General features: G+C 44.7%; 1 pseudogene; it reads right to left on the bottom strand.

Annotated features, from left to right (window-relative positions):
- LOC141270773 (uncharacterized) overlaps positions 1 to 6,933 on the bottom strand; it is an 89,065-nt pseudogene extending 82,132 nt beyond the window's left edge.
- Positions 6,934 to 14,005: the final 7,072 nt, after the last annotated feature.

Here is a 14,005-nt window from a genome sequence, read left to right as displayed (position 1 = left end):
TTTATTTTTTACGCCGTTCCTAGTGCGGTATAAGTGATTAGACTACTTTATTCTTCGGGTCGGTGCGATTACAGCAATACCAGAATCATATCGGGTTTTTATGATTGTCTGCTGTCACACACTAAAAGACACATATTTTGTAAAATCTAGTTTTTAGCATCGCCATATTTTGAGAGCTATAATTTTTCCATATTTTGGCCGATAGAGTCATGTGAGGCTTGTTTTTTGCGGGACAAGTTGACGTTTTTATTGGTACCATTTTCGGGCACGTGACATTTTTTGATCGCTTTCTATTCCGATTTTTGGGAGGCAGAATAAACAAAAACCAACAATTCAGGAATTGTTTTTTTTTATTCTGCGCCGCGTGTGGTAAAATTGATAAGGCAGCTTTATTCTTCAGGTCAGTACGTTTACAGCGGTACCACATTTATATCGTTTTTCTATGTTTGGCGCTTTTACACAATAAAAGCTATTTTATAGAAAAAAATATTTTTTTTGCATCGCTTTATTCTGAGAGCTATAACTTTATTTTTCGGCTCATGGAGCTGTATGGCTTCTTGTTTTTTGCGGGACAAGATGACGTTTTCAGCGGTAATATTTTTATTTACATCCGTCTTTTTGATTGCGTGTTATTCCATTTTTTGTTTGGCGGTATGATGATAAAGCATTGTTTTTTGCTTCATTTTTTTTTTTACCTTGTTCACTGAAGGGGTTAACTAGTTGGATAGTTTTACAGGTCAGGTCATTCCGGACGCGGCGATACCAAATATGTGTACTTTTATTGTTTGTTGTTTTTTTCATAATAATATTTATTGATGGGTACATTATATTTTTATTTTTGGTGGATTATTTTTTTTTATTTAATTTTTTATATTTTTACAATTTTTTTTCTCTTTCTGTCTGTTTTTTTATTTATTTACTTTGTCCCACTATGGGTGGGACTTTCACTTTTTTTATTCTGATCGCCTGCATAGCATAGGGATGGAGCACCATCCCTGTGCCATGCAGGCTGTCAGCGCTGCACAGTGAGAAGATCATTTGGTCATGTACTGCGCATGACCAAACGATCTTACTGCTGTCTGGTGACCCGGATGTTGTCATGACGACATCGAGTCGTCATGGCAACATCCGGGAAGCCGCGGCAGACAGCGCTGGAGGCCGGAAGAGGAGGCGAGTATCCCGATCACCTCCCCTTAGCCACCGCAATGCTGCGATCGACTTCGATCACAGCATTGTGGGGGTTAATGTGCCGGGAGCGGTGCAGGGTCGCTTCCTGCACATAGTACCGGGTGTCAGCTGTGACAATCAGCTGACACCCGGCGGCGATCGCGACCGCACAGCCTGTGTGCGCGCGATTGCTATGACATACTAATACGGGTCAGGCTCTTAAGTCCCAGGGCACAGACGCGTATTGGTACGTCATGGGCTTTAAAGGGGTTAAAGTTACAAGGGGAACAATAGCTAGATGGATCAGGGATGTCATTAGCTTAGCACATTCTTCTAGCAACGTGCTAGTTCCAGAGAACCTGAAGTCTCACTCCACCAGGGCTGTGGCAGCCTTCTGGGCCGAGAATAAGGAAGAGTCTTGACAAAATATGTAAGGCAGCGACATGGTCATCTCCTTCTACCTTCTATAACCATTACCGGCTTGATCTATCCTCATCTGCTGATCTATCCTTTGGGAGAAAAGAGTTACAATCGGTGATCCCTCCCTAAGGTGTCCTTTCTATATAAATCTCTCAGGTGGTGCTGACATGGGAGAAGGGGAAAAATTCTTATTAGCTTACCGGTAACAGGATTTTACAGAGCCCATGACAGCACCCTCATATTCCCTCCCTTTTATCACTTATGGTGTGAACCATCTATGAGTGTATAGCGAGAAATGTTTTATTGGTGGTAGTTGAGTACTAACATACTGTCTGGAGGTCCTCTCAAGCTCTGAAACACAACTGATGCGGAGGAAAGGTACCGCCTTTTTATTCAGTAGGTTTCCTGTCCTTGGTGGGTGGATACCCTCTCTCAGGTGGTGCTGTCATGGGCTCTGTAAAATCCCATTACTGGTAAGTAACTAAGATTTTTTTTGTTTTGTTTTAGTGATAAATCCTTAGGTCTAATATCTACATAAAAAACTCAGTGTAACAAACCCTAAACATTTCCACACATAATTATATTATCTAGTGACTGAGAAGAATCTGTGACTTTTCTGTATTTAGTGGTCACTACTCACCTGCACGGTTATCTGTAGGAATCTCCTCTTTACACTGCTCATCACCCCTCACATATGTCTCTGTAGTATTAATACGAGTCAGATCTTTACCCTGAAATAAAGATTATAAAAGTCACAGGCAGATAGAGAAGTTGGGTGGAATGATTAAAAAAACAAACACACTAGTAAATGAACATGGTGAGCAAAAATTATACTGTATTTGGCGTTCATGGTGCCCTAGGCAATTGAAGTATCAACGCTCTCTACTGGCAAGTCAAACAAAGAGTATGTGCACATGACTTTTTTTTCAGATGGATTCACCCTGGAATCCATCTGAAAATCAATAAACATTTCCACTGCAATGTCAAGACGACTTGCCTTACATATATTTAGTCTTCTGAATGTCAGGCTTTCAAAGATCTAAAGTAGTTAGAAGAAGTTACCAGACCATTCCATTGGTGGTTTCTACTTGGAAGTTGCTCCTTAGTTTATTCACACGTTGTGTTTTGCTGCGCCTTTTGCAGCAGATTTTTATGCAAATTTTCAGCTGCGTCTAGCAGTACCAGCAAAGTCTATGATAAAACAGAATTCTTTGCTCACTGCGTATTTTCTGCCTTGCTTGCGTATTTGGAAAATAGAGCAGGTCACTTCTTTCAGCGTTTCTTCAGCAGAAAACGCACCTGCATCCAACTCCTAAGAAAAACTACTGATCAAATACTGATAGTGTGGCTGTAGCCTTACAATGAAAGTCTATGGAGCCTCGTTCTGACCCACCATTGGTTTACATTGTAAAAGTCACTTCCGGGTCATGCAGAGCACAGTGTGAGCTGGACAGTCTGCAGAACAGTGATGTCACTGAGAAGCAAAGAAGAACAGCACTGGAAACCGTAGAGAGCAGCAGAAGGTGCATATACTATTACACACACTACATTACATGCACATACACACACATTTAATAAATAAAATACATAGTGGGAGTGCTTCAACTTTTGGGGGTATCTAATATGTTTTTAAGCATTTTAATCCTGAGAAGAGAGGTGCAAATCTGGGTCCTGAGCCCCCACTGATATCTCAAAGACATTTAAGAAGTGCACTAATCAGGAGACAGGAGCCTATGACTCTCTATTGTATCCAGTGAGGCGCACCTCTAAGAGGTGTTTTGAGCAATTGGTGGAGCCATCACAACTGAGTCCCCCACTGATCTGCTCAGAATTAAAAGGTCTAAAATATTTAAAAAGCTCATAAAAGTGTAGCTACTCTCTAATGTGTATTTACACTGGCTGATAATTGAACTGGCCTTTATAAAACAGGCTGTCACTCACCAGAAGCACAAGCAAAATGTTCGCTCATTTGGTAAAATGGTTAAGCTTGTTTATATATCACTGATCTGAAGAGATATGATATTCTATACGCACATTTCGATTATGTTAACAATTGTTCTGTGCACATATAAGTGCTGTCAATCTGTGTAAAGGTTATTATACGACTGATCAGCTTCATATAGCGGGTCGGCGGTGGTTTAATGGCCTTGATTCTCCATTGTAAATACACCCTTAGACCAAGGAACTTTGTAGGTGACATCTACTCTGAATGGAGCTGATCTCATTCCTTTCTAAGTCATATGGTCCTGAAACCATGATGACTTTTCACATCCACAGCTCGTCTCACTGCCCTTCCTTATGGATTACCCCTACCACTCATTCCTCACTTGTGAACTATGATCTCCACACTATCCATGCTCGATACTGCCTCATCTTCAAAGTGTCCCCCTCACGCTGCCCCCTGACTTCTACCAAATGGTAAACAGCTGCCACGGAGAGATGAATTTGGTTGGCCACAATACTTATGTAATCCCAAGTGTTCAAACCTCCATCTACTGATTTTAGAGGTGCCAGGATGGGGCAAGAAAATATTCCCATATTATTAATTGACCTCCACCAGTCTGAAGTGTTGATGTTAGCTGTTTTTCCTTGGTCACAATATTCTCAGTATAGCCTTGATACCATTGCAAAGAGTATATTTAACGGTTGGTAATTTTTGAAATACTGGTCCTGGCTAATGTAGCATCGCTGCAAGTGTTTGAAGTTGCTCAGATCACTCACTCTTCCAATTTTAATGTGGATTCCGGCTGATAACTCCTCACTTCATTTTGTACTGCACTCCAGGGTCACAGGTCTCACTCCACACAATGAAGCTCTAATCAGGAAAATGGCGCTAATACATTCTTCATTCAGTGTATAATACTGGTGGATAAAACAAGACTGAGCACAAGATCTTCACAGCCTTCTACACATCATAGGGAACATCTCATAACATCTTCTCTCTATCTACCTGATGATCCTGAGGAACATAGGGATTTTCTTGTTTACAGTCCTGTGGAAGAAGAGGACGGGGACATCTCTCTGGTGTTGTCCTCTTACTGGATAGATCTATAGGAAAAACATACAGGGACTGAATTCATTCTTTACATACAGATAATTATGAGCTGTGTGTAATTAGTTCTGTCTACTACCTGGTGATGTGAGGGGCTGAGGAACCTCCATCATGACGTCCTTGTACAGATCTTTATGTCCTTCTAAATACTCCCACTCCTCCATGGAGAAATAGATGGCGACATCCTGACACCTTATAGGAACCTGACACATACAATGATACCGTCATCCCCCGATCCCTTCATAGTATTACTGTATAATGTCCCAGCAGTGTCACCTCTCCAGTCAGCAGCTCAATCATCTTGTAGGTGAGTTCTAGGATCTTCTGGTCATTGATGTCCACATGTACTAGCGGGTGAGGTGGAGGCCCCATGATTGGGCTCAGGGGTCTTCCCCATCCCTCAGACACATGGTCCTGACAGGGCTCACTAGAGGTCTTCTTCACTACTGTGTAATCCTGGTTATGGAGAGACACATTAATAAATCTCACTACAGACATTTCCAGAGTCCTCACCTCTCCAGTTCTGTCCATCTGTTATTCCCATAGATAAGAATGATGTAATGTGACGTCATCAGAATCTCTCACCTCTCCAGTAAGCCGGAAGACGATCTCTAGGGTGAGGTGTAATATCCTCTCCACCATCTTGTCCCTGTCCCTATCCATCCTTGAAAAATTCTCTTATATAGAAGATCTCCACTGAGAGGATCCGATATTGTAGGGACCTGAATGGGGAGAAGATGACGATGTAACATCATAAAGATCCCATGTAAGAAATCTCCGGAGCGGTTACCGGCTTCACATGATCACTACATCCAGTCATGGCCCCGTCCTGCCCCCGGTATAACACACAATCACATAATAGTCACATACAGAGATTTATCATAGACTCAGGCATGAAGGGGTTAATGTCCACATACCTCCACCTGCAGAGCTGCACAGTTGTGACTAAATCCAAGTGGGCTAAAGGACCTGGTTCCTCCCACTAGGCTTTAGCTTTCTCACACAGAGCCGCCTCTTTCCTAGTGGGCAGAGGGGAGACGTCCTTTCTCTATATAAGAATGCTAACTCCTAGTGGCTGGAGGAAACATTGTATATGAATATATATAAATCCTGTAATGTTATTTTTCGCAGTAATATTGAGCTGCGGACCAGATATGAACTCTGATTGCCAATACTTATTTACAGACGACGCTTATACGCCGGAATTTTACCCGAATTCCGTCTGTACAATATCCTGCACCGATCACATCCACGTCCCATTTAATTTACTGGTAATCATTTTTGTAGATCATAGGATAGTAGATTCTTTATATGCAGGTCCCTATGACTGTTTTAATCCCTTAACCCTCGGCAGTCTCAGGTTTTTCGGCCCTTTGTTTCCAGAGCAATTTTTTTTTATTTTTCCGTCCACATTGCCGTATAAGGGCTTTTTTTTTTGCGGGGCAAATTGTTCTTTTGAATGACACCATTCGTACTACCCCATGGTGTACTGGATCACAGAAAAAAAAATAGCTCGTACGTTGAAATAGGCAAAAAAAAGAAGTGCAATTCCATAATTTTTTTTCCCCACATTCACTATATGGCAAAACTGATCTGGCAATATGGTTCCCCAGGTCAGTACAAGTACGCAGACACCAAAGATCTTTTTTTTTTTTTTTTTTTTTTTACTTCAGTGGAGAAAAAATATTTGTAAAAAAAAACAATTATACTTATGTCGTCATTTTCTGAGACCCGTAACATTGTACCTTTTCTCTATGTGGGGCTGTGTGAGGGAGTATTTTATCCCCCGAGCTGATGTTTGTATTGATAACATTATGGGATAGATACGATGTTTTGATCGCCTCTTATTACATTCTATTGCAACGTTTCAGCGTCTAAGAAACATAGTTCTGGGTTTTCTAATTTTTTTCTTGTTACGCCGTTTACCGATCGGATTCATTTCATTTTCTAGTTTGATAGAGCGGACATTTCTGAACACGGAGAGTCCACATAGGTGTAAATATTAATGTTTTCTTAATGGTGCAAAAGGGGATTTTGTTTTATTTATTTTTTCAGATTTTTATGACCTGACGTATCCACATCGTATGTCGTGAAGGGGTTAATACTAGAACTAGGGGCTAAAGGAGCAGGTCTGCCCACTACCCTGCTCCTGTGCAGCCTCCAGCATGCAGCCCCCACACAGGAACACCCACTTATCTGCGCCCCCAAATCACCGCAGCTCCTCTCTCCACAGCGTCCTCGTACCAGGTTTGTAATGGAGGGAGAAGCCCCACCCCTTCCGGTGACATCATCTCACCACATGGGCATGACGTCAACGAAGGTCCTTCAGTCCAATTGGATTTAGCCACAACAATCCATATATGTCTGTTCTGTGTGCACAGGACCTGTGATGATATCACAGGAGGGGAGGAGTCAGGGGTCACATGATCAGGGGCCTCAGTGGATGCAGGACTCTGCTGTGCTGGTTGTCATGGTGCTGGATGAGGGGAAGTTTATGTGTGGGGTCAGGAGGGGTTTACAGTGTGGATGTAGCAGAGCCGTGTGTGTACGATGTGTATGTAGCAGAGCCGTGTGTGTACGATGTGTATGTAGCAGAGCCGTGTGTGTCCGATGTGTATGTAGCAGAGCCGTGTGTGTCCGATGTATACGGAGCAGAGCCGCGTGTGTAGGACGTGTGTGTGCGGAGCGGAGCCGCGTGTGTAGGACGTGTGTGTGCGGAGCGGAGCCGCGTGTGTAGGACGTGTGTGTGCGGAGCCGCGTGTGTAGGACGTGTGTGTGCGGAGCCGCGTGTGTAGGACGTGTGTGTGCGGAGCGGAGCCGCGTGTGTAGGACGTGTGTGTGCGGATGGGAGCCATGTGTGCGGAGCAGAGACGTGTGCGGAGGGGAGCCGTGTGTGTAGGATGTGTGCGGATGGGAGCCGTGGGCGCACAGAGCGGAGCCGTGTGTGTATGATGTGTGTGGAGGGGAGCCGTGTGTGCACTGTTAAAATAATGGTTCAGTTGTGACATCACCTTTAAGAAATCTTGTTTTTCTGTTATTTACCCTTGATACAGCACATCTTGTTTTTCTTTCTCTAATTACAAGATTAACCTTTAGGGTATGTGCACACGATGCAGAAATGAAGCAGAAAATTTCTGCATCATTTCTGCATCTCCCTGGCAGAAAAAACGCATGCAGATTGTGCATGCGTTTTTCCTGCGGAATACATGCGGATTCACATGCGTTTCCGCATGTGGATTGACAAGCGCATTCCAGGCGATTTTAGCATCACCTGGAAAGTGCTTGACAACTAGGTCACACTATATAAATCCATGCAGCCGACATGGATTTATATAGTGTGACCCTAGAGAGTGTATATACTTACCTCCGATGGCCCCCTGTGTCCAGCACACTCAGTTCTCCCTCGCCAGCAACTTTGAATTGAAAGACCTGCCGATGTCAGCGTCACGTGACCCGTCACATGACTCTGACGTCAGCGCAGGTCCTACAACTCACAGCAAGTGCCGGGAACCAAGCAGGAGCGGTGCGCGGGCCGACAGAAGGTAAGAATACATTTATTTTTTATTTTATTCTTTTTTTTACAGCTTTTTTAATGGTACCTGGGTGTGGAGGAGACGCTCCTCTCATCTACACCCGGGTACCATCCGCACATTAGAACACGCCAATTACGCAAGTACAGATGCAGTCTTGCGGAATTGGCGCGTTCTAATGCAAGTCAATGGCGGCGAAAGCGCCGCGTTTCCGCAAAATTAATTGACATGCTGCGGATTTTTGAGCGCAGCGTTTACACTGCAGAAAAATCCGCATCATGGGCACAGCACATGCGGATTTCAATTGGGGAACATTGCTGCCCTTCTACCATGCGTTTTTAATGTGTTTCCGCGGCGTTTACGCAACTGCAAAAACGCCGCGGAAACGCATTAAATACGCATCGTGTGAACTCAGCCTTAGGCTGTGTGCCCACAATGCGTTTTTTAAGCGTTTCCGCAGCGGCAAAAACGCTGCAGAAACTTAAAAACGCTTGGTAGAAGGCCTGCCATGTTCCCCAATGATAAGCCGCATGTGCTGTGCACATGCTGCGGAAATTTCCCCTGTGGATTATCATTGCGGAAAAAAACGCAGCACTACCAATTATTTTGCGGAAGTGCTGCGTTTTCGCCGCCATTGACTTGCATTAGATCGCATGGATTACTCATCACTGTATATATAGATGCACATTCCATGCGTTCTAATGTGCGGATGGTACCCAGGTCTAGAGTAGAGGAGACTCTCCTCCGGACCCGGGTACCATAGAAAACTGTAAAAAAAAAAATAAATAAAATAAATATATACTTACCTTCTGGCGGCCCCTGCTGCGCTCCTCCTCGCATGCCGGCAGTTCGCGATGGACAGAAGGACCTGTGCTGACGTCATAGTCATGTGACGCTGACGTCGGCAGGTCCTTCAGTGTACCGCTGCCGGCAAGGGAGAACGGAGGGAAGCAGGACACCGGGGGCCATCAGAGGGTAAGTATATATTTATTTTTTAACATTCTTTCGGTCACAGTATATAAATCCATGCCGTTTGCATGGATTTATGTAGTGTGTCCACTGACCAAGTTGACAAGCACTTTCCAAGTGATGCTAAAATCGCTTGGAAAGCGCTTGTCAACCCGCATGCGGAAATGCAAGTGAAGAACGCGCTTCACTTCCGCTTGTCCCTGGCAGGAAAAACGCATGTACAATCCGCATGTGTTTTTTTTCTGCCAGGGAGATGCAGAAACGCTCAGGAAAAAATCCTGAGCATTTTTGCATCGTGGGCACATAGCCTTAGGCTGGGTGCCCACGTAGCGTTTTTCAAGCGTTTATGCTGCGGAATTTCCGCAGCGGAAACGCTTGTGAAACGCTAGGTAATCCGCACCCCATGGTCCCCAAGGAGATTCCGCATGTTCTATGCACATGCTGCGGATTTTTCCGCAGCGTTTATGCTGCGTACAAAAATCCGCAGCATGTCATTTAATTTTGCGGAAGCGCAGCGGAACTCCCGCCATTGACTTGCATTGAAACGCATAGAAACCGCGACTGTACATTTGTACAAGCGGCTTCTATGCGTTTCTATGTGCGGATGGTACCCAGTTCTGGAGGAGAGGAGACTCTCATCCAGACCTGGGTACCATTGTACCTGTAAAAAAAGAATAAAATAACAAATAAAGTTTATACTCACCTTTCCGAAGGCTTCTCTCTGAATGCCGGCATCGCTTGAGGACCTGCGGTGACGTCACAGTCATGTGACCGCAGGCCCTTCACCGCTCTGTCTCGCGATATGCCGGCAGCCAGGAACGAGCGCTGCTGCACACACCGGGGCCTCGGGGGTGAGTATAGCTTTATTTGTTTTAATTTTTACGGTTCACACTGTATAAATCCATGCCGTTTGCATGGATTTATATAGTGTGACCTAGTTGTCAAGCACTTTCCAAGTGATGCTATCGCCTGGAAAGCGCTTGTCAATCTGCATGCGGAAACGCATGTGAATCCACATGTGGATCCGCATGTATTCTGCAGGAAAAACGCATGCACAATCTACATGCGTTTTTTCTGCCAGGGAGATGCAGAAGTGCTGCAGAAATTTTCTGCTTCATTTCTGCATCGTGGGCACATAGCCTTATACACAGTTAGGAGTTGGCTGACAGGGTCTATAATTATCATACTTGTCCTGTATCTGTCCACATGGACAATGTCCCAATATATCAACTCCAGGAAACTCCCTAAGTCTCCCTTAACCTGGACTGTACCCGAAGTTGATGATAAGCAGAACACTATATGTTTGAAAGGATGTTACCTGTATCATACATCATGAATATCCTGCAGATGTATTGACAAGCAATTGTTCTTTAATTTATGTGTGCCAAAGATAGCATGTTACTTACATAATCATTCGTATTTTACAAAGTCCAACCCTCCTTGATTAAGGGTATATAATCGGATAGCATCCAATAATAAACAGGATTATTCTCTTGAGACAGTCTGTAGTGAGTGTCTTATTTGAAAGCGTCATTTTATTTAAGAGATCTCTATAACTAATCTATTTATCTACCTGAGAAGAAGTAAGATCCCCTCTCGTCTTCAACAGCTGGAGGCCCTTCAGCGAGATCTATTTTCTCTTTAACTTCATCTGAGACTGAACAACAGGTTTACCTCTATCCCGAACAGAAACAAACCCCGGCTGGGTAAGTGAGTGGCTTTCACACTCTAATTAAATTTCTCTCCGGGAGAGGTGGGCTCGACCTAGGTCAGTCTCCGGGGATCTTGAACGGAAAATCCTCAGGTAGAAAAAAAATGTAATTAATTTTTTTATATATAATTTCTAACAATTTCTAATTATCTCATAATTTCCAATATAAATATAATGTTACTAATTTAGATATGATATTGTATTTTTGCATTCATTAACCATTCCACCCATTTCATATATACTACCTCTACCTCATTTACTTTAATACCCAATTATTGCTGCTTTCAACTTAACTAACGGTCATACTAAGTATAACTGTTAAGTACATGCTATATAGCGAGAAGGTATGAGATATGAATGATTAGATGACGTGTGCCGAATGCATATGTGGCACACTGATTAGCAAATACTACAACGGAGCTATCACACGCATCTTAGGTAGCTGCGAGATCAGCGTGGAATCTGAGGGGTGGGGATTACGTGAGGAAGATAATACATTCTTTACATTGGAATATCTGAGTATTAAGTCATTGTTTTGTAGAACCAGATACCATTTATGAGTATTGTGATATTGATCTAGCCGGAGTAATAGAATCCATGATTCACAGGATATAAAATTATTTTGGCCAGTGGCGCTAGAAAATTTCAATAGGAATTGGAGTACGAGAAGTGCTGTGGTGGAGAATGAGGATGTGTTAATGATTGAAGTGGTGATTAAGTGAAATGAATAATTGATAGGCTGGAAAGGCATACATGACTTGTGAAAAGTGTTTGTGCTCGGTTACAGTAGTGAGAAAGCGAAAGCCTCGTCGTAGGGATACTGCTTGGTTTCTGGAGAGGATACATTTGTACCCTGTGAATGCACACTGGTATAGAAGAAATAACGTTACATGTCGTGTTTTTCCGTGCCATATTGTACCGCACCCCCACACTATAGGCAAGGAGTGGCAGTACATTGTAGAGAACAGATGGTATATGCCCGTGTGGCAGCATATTATTACTCATGATAATTATCTTGCTAATATTGGCACAGACTCAAGGATAGATGTAGGATACTTCTCTAGCGGGGACTCTGAACCAGATGTATGAAGAATATATAGCGATTGTCTTTGGAACAGTTTTGTTTATAATACTCTACATTTATTTGTTTAGACTAATTTATCTCAGCATCAGAGCAGAGCAAAGAGTTGCAATTCAGCTAATTGCCTTTCAATCAGGGATAACCGATTCACGTAACAGACCAGTTGATCCAGCTGATTGTGTAGCAGAATACTGAAGATAGGGGTCGCGACCTTTGACAGGTTCTGTTATGGGTGCTCGAATCTCCAGATCAAGGAATAAGGATCCGAGGTGCACCATGTGTGATCTGGTGAGAATGGAGCATGGCAGGGCAGCTGTAAAGGATGCAACAAGGATATTGAAAAGGGCTGGTATGCCAGCCAAGGGATGTCTTGATGCTGAGAGATGGAAACGGTTCAGTCAGGAACATTCAGAATGGATTGATAAGCATGGGTACGGAGCGCAGGTTGCAGCCTGGCTGAGGACTAGTGAGAGACATCATCCCCTTTTAATTCCTGATCATGATGATGAACCAGATCAGGTAGTGATCAGAAGCAGATCTCATACGAGACAACCCCCGACACCCAGTTAGGAACAAGGTCCAATTCAGGCTGCGCCCTCTGCTCCGTCGGAGGATAGATCAGAGTCAAGTGTAAGTGTTGAGAAGGAAAAATCACTGTCCGAGTTTTCTACATCCCCAACAACCACACATAGTGCCAGCACTATACCATACATGAATGAGTCAACCAATCAGATTCTCCAATCTCCTTCCCCATCACCCATGATGTATCCGACCATACCATCACAGCTCCCACAACACTCACCTCATTACCCTTACGCACAACAACCTACCATGATGCCACAGTACCAGGGTTATCAGTATCCCTGTTTGTATCCAGCACTCCCAATCAGTCCTGGTACACCTGAGAATCCCCCAGCCTATGCTATAGGAAATCATTACCCAGAGATCCCATCCGGATCTACTGACAGTTTCTCAACCCCAATCAAGAATAAAACATAGTTCCCCTAAGAACAATACCTATCAACTCTCTCCCACGCATACTTTTACACCCAGGGCAGATGCTGACCAATCACTCCACCTGCACATAACACCATCCCCATCCATCCCTTTACGCAAGGTGGAAATTTTGAAATTAAGGGCCGGTAAAGACGGGATTTGGGAGGTCAAGAGCGAAGAGGATGGCAGGGAAAATCAGGCTATTAGCTCAGTGACAAGCGAGGAGGGAAGTGAAGAGGAGAATGCAGACACACACAAGCAGCCCACAGCCCTCCCCCGCACACAGCCGCTAAAGGGAAACATAGCACTATGCTCTAGAACAGGGGTCTCAAACACGCGGCCCGCGGGCCGCATGCGGCCCCTGAGGCTGCTTTATGCGGCCCGCAGGCACAGACCCCTTGACGATCCCGACCTGGTCCAGGAGGAGCCGCCGACAGCAGCGCTGAATTGCCACACAGAGACTGTCTCCCAGCACTGCATTTCCAATGCCAGCCGCTGGCCAATCAGAGGCCAGCAGCTGATATCTGCGTGTCGGCGCAGCGAGTATGACGTCATTGCCATATGCAGATGTCAGCTGCTGGCCTCTGATTGGCCGGCGGCTGACGTTGAAAATGCTGTGCTGGGAGACAGTCTCTGTGCGGCAATGCAGTGCTGCTGTCGGCGGCTCCTCCTGGACCAGGTTTGGATCGTCAAGGGGTCGGACTCTGTGGTGCCTGCGGGCCACATCTGCAGGAAGGCCGCCGAGGGAACGGAGGACAGGTGAGAATCATCTTTTTTTTTTTCTATTTTATGTGTGTGAAGAACAGCACAGGGGGCACATAGCCACAACATGGGGACCGGGATGGGGCACAGAGCCACAAGAGGGGACCTGGATGGGGCACATAGCCACAGGATGGGGACCTGGATGGGGCACAGAGCCTCAAGATGTGGACCTGGATGGGGCACATAGCCACAAGATGGGGACCTGGATGGGGCACATAGCCTCAAGATGTGGACCTGGATGGAGCACATAGCCACAAGATGGGGACCTGGATGGGGCACAGAGCCACAAGATGGGGACCAGAGCCACAACATGGGGA

The sequence above is a fragment of the Phyllobates terribilis genome, unplaced genomic scaffold, assembly GCF_046119375.1.
Source record: "Phyllobates terribilis strain yellow unplaced genomic scaffold, ASM4611937v1 Scaffold_5__5_contigs__length_657084704, whole genome shotgun sequence".
In the NCBI taxonomy this organism is placed as follows: Eukaryota; Metazoa; Chordata; class Amphibia; order Anura; family Dendrobatidae; genus Phyllobates; species Phyllobates terribilis.
This window is presented reverse-complemented; position numbering and strand designations above follow the sequence as displayed.